The following is a 6,511-nucleotide window of genomic DNA, read 5'->3' as shown; positions in this document are numbered from 1 at the left end:
TGTAGTGTGGAAATGCCAGCTCTCAGATGTCCAAGTTCGGAGGGAACTCAAGGTCCCAAAGCAAGGCTCAAGAGAGAGGGGCAGAACTTAAGATTCTAGGAATAGGTGTAAGTGCACAAGGGGGGGGGGCAGGGAATCAAAGAGAGACAGGGCAAGCTAGTGGTCATGCTCAGCAATCGGGATGCTGGCACACCCCTGACCAGCCTGCTGGTCAAGCATTGAGAGTTAGGATCCATTGTGGATCAAGGCAAGGCCTGGACAGTAATTAGGATACTGTCAGGCCAAGAACTTAACTCGGCACATAGATGGGTATAGTGGTAGAGGGTTCATAACAGAAATAGAAGCAAGGAAGAAAAATATTTAACACAAATTACTGAACATAGGCAGTAGAGTAAACAACAGTCTGAAGGTGTGAAGTAAACACATAGGAGGTGAGGCAGAACATTTAAACAAAGGACATACCAGTTTCAAAGAAAATAATTAAGCAAAAGTAGCCTTGAGAGAACCAAGTTGTAAACAGCAGTTCCAAAAGATCTCAAGCAAAGCCGAATTTAAAACAGTATTGCAAAAAAGTGTTTTTGTTTGTGTGTATTTCAGTGTGTGTCTGTGTGTCAAAAAATGTGGAAGGGTAGTCCCTTTTATAGTGCAGAGAAGCAAGTAAGAGAGGTAAGAAAATAGTTTACCATCAATCACATAGAATTTCCCTTCAGTTAAAGGATTTGATCTCAAACGGGTAGGAGATAATTAAGGAAAGAATTTTGATTAAAGCCTTTTCAAAGTAGCATAAAAGGGGTAAATACATAAAGGCTATTTAAGGATAGGGTCTTGACAGTACATGGCTGTAACATTTAAGGAAAGAAAATCAATTAATAGCCAAGAAATCAGCATTATAAGCTCAATTCGAATGAACCAAGTTAAGAAAAGGTAAAGGGGGTTCAATCAAAGAAAATCAGTGACAATCAATCAAACCCCATTAGAGGATTTCAGAATCAATCAATGAGTTAGTAAAAACCTTTGAAAACAGAGTTCTCATATATAAAGCACACAAATATGTGAATCAAGAAGAGGCTGTCAAATTATTTAGAAGAGGGTTTAATTGAAGAGAAGTCCAGAATCATAAGCAACAAGATGCAGGTTCAATTTGCAGACTCATAGCGAGTCTGAGAGTTCAGGGTCCCAAAGTGGAGCCTCAACTCGAACACAAAATATCAAAATTGTCAAAGGAAACCCCCGAATCCTAGGGTTTCAAAATTGAATCAGACATGAAAGTGAGAAAGCAAGTCATTGAAACCGGGATGATAGCAGATTTGAAACGCAAAGCAAGAAAGCTGATTTAAGAGCATAAAAGAACATGTTTTAGAAAAGTCGGGGCTTAAGCAAGTTCAGAAGAGAAGAAAGGATACAAACTTAAACAAAAGTCGATGAAACATGCTTAGCAAGAACACAAACAGAGTTTAGTAAAGCAAAAATCAAAGAACTCAACGGTAATCATATATAGTAAAAGAGTAAGGAAAACATAACACGGATTAACATGTGAGTACTGGAGTAACATGTGTAGTAGAAAAATAAAGTGGAAGAACAGTACATGCATAGTAAAAGAAGTCATACGAGCCTAACATAGACAGACACACGTAAAGAAAGAACAAAAAGAATCAGAAAGATGCTTTTTGAAAAACCTTTCAGGAACCCTAAATCGAAGGTAAACGATTTTAAAAAAGAAAATCTGGGGAAAACCTTTTAAAATGTCAAATAAAGCATAGATCTAAGCAAACAAACAGAGAAAGAACCTCGAATAACTTAGGGTTTTGGAGAAATCCTAGAAATGAGAAAGGCTTGGAAACAGGTCCGATCTAAGTCGGATGAGGTCAAAAACAGGCTCAGAAGACCAAGAGCCACTGGAGCAAAGTCGGAGATGGCCGGAATCTTCGAATCGGTGAAGTTTTGAGCGAAGACCTTCGAGGTCTGGCCTCGAACCTTCGAGCATCAGGCATGCAAGAGCCGGAGGAGGTAAGTATAGGCTGTTCATGGCCTGGGAAGCCATGGACTCCGGCGAAAACACGGTGGAACAAGGTGGGAGGAGGCTAGGGTTCCGAAGAGCCTTGAGAGAATCTCAGAGCGTTTGGGATTCAAAGGCGGCGAGTCAGGTAGAAAATGAAGGAATTAGGGTAGGTCGTTTGGTTTAATTATGGAAGGGTGGGTTATGGCCGTTGATCTTGAATGATCAACGATCCAGATTTGGAAGGGTAGGTGGGAATCGGGTAGGGTCATTTAGATTGGGTTATGGGTTGGGTCAGGTTAAAAAGTGGGCCGGTCCGGTTGGGGTTGGGGTCAAATGGTGTTAAAATTGAAATATAAAAGGGGCTGTAATTGAAATAAATGAGGCTAAATGTTAAACGACCATTTCTTCCCCTTTTATTTTATATAAAATAATTAAAAAGATTTTTAAAACATATTAAAAGCATTGAACTAATTAATAAGGTATAAGTATTAATTTAAAAATACTGAAAATAATTTAATAATAATAAAATGCTGTTAATTGTAAAATAGGCTATAATTGCAATTACATGCAATTTAGCTTTTAAATATCAAATAAATTTGTAAAAATATGAAAAAATCACCTTAATTATATTTTGGTATAAATATGAGAAATAAATAAATTATTCACCAAAATTATCATTTTGGAAATAATTATTGAATTTTGCATTGCTAAAATAGACAATAAATTAGTTTTGAAAATCTTTAGAAATTTGGGAAAAATACCAAAACACTTGGGAATGCTTATGTATTCACATATATGTTATTTTGAAAGTATTTTGAGTGTAAAAAATACTTAGGGAAAAATTGGGTATCAATAGGGGGATTTGGATCGGGTAAGGCTGGGTTTTTGAGCTTGAACCTGGGTTAGTTTTGGAACGGGTTTGAGCCCTAAATCAATCCAAAAATCCGAATTTAATCCCTTTTTCAATTAACCCCTTATTTCTTTTTTCTTTTGTTTTTTTTCTTTTTCTATTTATTTGATTAACATCCTAAATTAATCTAAATTGTAAAACTAGCTAATTATCTAATTATAAAAATTATAAAAATTATTTGATCCTAAATTAAAAGAGAAAAATCAATAATCTAAAAATTAAAAGGTAAAAAATGTAAAATGAGCTATTTTTGTGATTTTTATTTTTTAATAAAACAAATAATAACTAATCATTCCAAAATATGTAAAAACAAAATCTAAATGCAATGCATTGTATTTTGTTTTAACATTTTCATGATTTTTAATACAAATTAAACGTGCACAAAAATGCAAACAATTGATAAAATCCTACAAAAATCCTATAAAATGGCAAATAATTGAAACAAAATCTATTTTCTTGGATATTATAGGAGTAATTCATATAGGGCAAAAATCACATGCTCACAGTTGCCCCTCTTTGCTCGGAAACACGTAGGATTTTCGGGCAAAGATAAAATGAGTAATTACGAGCGATTTTTGCCCGTTTGAAACTCCATGAGAAACATCTTTTGCAAAAGTCTAACCGAACCTTGCTTCGGATGTTGCCTACATATCCTTGGCTATAAAGGAATCAGGTCAGTGTAGTTCTGGAAGTTTTGGTAGCTGGGACTACCGGAAAACTATGATTTCATTGTTGTTGGTGCTGTTTCTGCTTGCTGAGCTCCTTATTACACCGAAATAAAAGATGAAAAGCTAAACTAGCTAAGCCTATTAACTACGAGTTACACGATTCCTATCTATAAACCTTCTAAAGTTTGATCTTGAGTCTTGGCTAGTTCTTCCTGTAAACTCTGATCTGAATCTTGATGCTCGTTGGCTGCAACCGCTGATTCATCCTTCTTCAGCTTTTTGGATCAAGGCGGGACATGCAAAACTTGTGCCTTTAATCATATCTTGAGCAGTCCGCATCTTTTCTCTGCTTCTACATTGAGAGTTCAACTTCTTTTCTTGTTCTTCTTTTCTTTTATTTGGGTTGAGATTTCTTCTTCAGGCACCAAAGCAAACAAACGAACGAAATTTTCTGCCTCAGTTTTCATTAGGAAAATTTCGTGAGTTATTGTAACAAAATCTAAACTATTTCTTTATTGAAAGCAATTAAAATCGGGATTGTGTATCCCTGAGAAAAAGAGATTAGAGAGTGGAGACCCTATATCTAAAATGCAATCAAATGGGGATCGGAGGCCCCAAGTTGGGAAGATTACCAGGTTATGCTGGAAATATGACCAGATTATGCCGTAAAGATCCTCGGGCTATGCCGGGAAAGTCATCGAGTTATGCCGAAAAAGAAAAAGGTCCTTGGGTTATACCGGAAAAGAAAAAGGTCCTTGGGTTATGCCGGGGAGGTCCACGGATTATGCCGGGAAAGGTCATCGGATTATGCCGGAAAAGAAAAAGGTCCTCGAGTTATGCCGGGGAGGTCCACGGGTTATGCCAGGAAAGTCATCGGGTTATGCCGGAAATGAGAAAGGTCCTCGGGTTATGCCGGGGTGGTCTACGGGTTATACCGGAAAAGTCATCGGGTTATGCCGGAAAAGAAGAAGGTTCTCGGGTTATGCCAGGGAGGTCCACGGGTTATGCCGGAAATGAGAAAGGTCCTCGGGTTATGCCGGGGTGGTCTACGGGTTATACCTGAAAAGTCATCGGGTTATGCCGGAAAAGAAGAAGGTTCTCGGGTTATGCCAGGGAGGTCCACGGGTTATGCTGGGGAGGTCCACGGGTTATGCCGGGAAAGTCATCGGGTTATGCCGGAAAAGAAAAAGGTCCTCGGATTATGCCGGGAAAGTCCTTGGGTTATGCTGGAAAAGAAAAAGGTCATTGGGTTATGCCGGGGAGGTCCACGGATTATGCCGAGGATCAACTAGGGAGTGGAACCCTATAATGGAAAAGACTACCAGATTATGCTGGGAGTAACTAGGGAATGTGACTCTATGTTGGGAAAGCGCAGCTAGAGATTGGGGACCCTAGACTACCATGATTTTGAATTTTTATTCTTCTTTTCTTTCTTCTTTCTTTTCTTTTATTTTCTTTTTACTTCACTTTTATTTTATTTAGGAGAATGAATGAAGAGTTTAAAAGGACTTCCCTTTTGGGTCAACTTTTGCTGCAGAACCGTTTTGGTTTCTGTGTGCCTTGCTTTTATTGCTCCTGCTTCTTGCAAGGTTATTTTGGACTGTACCTGTTTTCTTGTTTTCAAACAAAGAACAATTTGTTAGTTTGAAAAGATGTTTGGTTTTGCGAACTTGATTGTTTTGATTACTTGATCTCGACCCAACTCTTTTGATGAAAATCTCCATTGCTCGCTGGCTTTCTGGAGATCAGTTTCCTCTCTAAACCCAAGGATCTTGACTTTCCAAAATTCCACGTGACGGTTAGCCCGTGTGGGGATTTGGCCTTTTCATCTTATTTTTCCTTTAAGGGAACTTGACTTTGGATTTCTTTCCTTTTCAACAATTTTTAATCTGGAGCATCGGCCATCATGGCCAGTCGAGATCGTCTTGATGTACCCGTTGAGGCTGGGTGCTTTTCCTTGAATTTTGGCTTTTGTTAAGCAGAACCCTGTAAAACCAATCTTGCCATCTTTTCTTTGTATTAGTTTCGGAGGAGGATTAAATCGAAAGGGATTCAAAGAAAAGTAAATAAAGGACGGGATACTGAATTTAACGAGAAGTGTCCCTTTCGGGGGAAAGGAAAGAAGGACTTATCTGGAGTACATGCAGACTTCAATAAATATGACATGCTTCTTGGACTAGATACCTGATATGTGTAACCATACAATCTCTCATAAACCCATAATAACTCGTATCTCAAAACCGAGAAACCTTGCCAGGACTCTATCAACGCTGATGGTTGTAAGGAATTCCTTCTTTTCGATCAATGGCGCCCTTTGAGGATTTTCACCAACTGACCTCTCTCATTTCTCTTCTCACCGTCGCTTTATAGTGCTTTTTGCAAGTTTTCACTAAAAAGACTCTCTCATTTTCAATTTCTCTGCTCACCATCGCCTTACGATGCCCGTGCGGGTTTTCACCAATAAGACTCTCTTATTTTATTTCTCTCATTTGATTGTATCAGATCCAAATAACCAACATCCTCCTATTTTGAACTTCTTTACCGATTGATTAGAAGGACTTTGAACAGGATTTAGGGTAAAAAGAGTTTGGATTGAATTATAGCTTTGGAACCTTTCAGGCGAATCGTCGCCGAACCATTATAAATTCTGGCCCAGTTTCAAGTTTGGGGAAATGTGGATTTTTGTTTTGGTGTGACTGAACCCTAGAGAGGCTTCCTACGTATCCTTTCGGAATCAAGTCAAATGTAGTTGAGGGAAACTTTGTTTTTTGATTTTCTTCTTCTTCTTTTTTACAAACGTTTTCGGGTCCCAAAGAGGGTATTCAAAGAAAGGTAACCGGCTCAAAGGGTTAGCAAAAGGTTGAAGTGTTTGGGGTAGCGAGAATGAAAGCCTTCGTCATCCCAATCGGATAATATAGGTACCACAAAAGGGTT

The sequence above is a fragment of the Nicotiana sylvestris genome, chromosome 6, assembly GCF_000393655.2.
Source record: "Nicotiana sylvestris chromosome 6, ASM39365v2, whole genome shotgun sequence".
In the NCBI taxonomy this organism is placed as follows: Eukaryota; Viridiplantae; Streptophyta; class Magnoliopsida; order Solanales; family Solanaceae; genus Nicotiana; species Nicotiana sylvestris.
The sequence above is the reverse complement of the archived record's forward strand: the minus strand, read 5'-3'. Positions refer to the sequence as shown.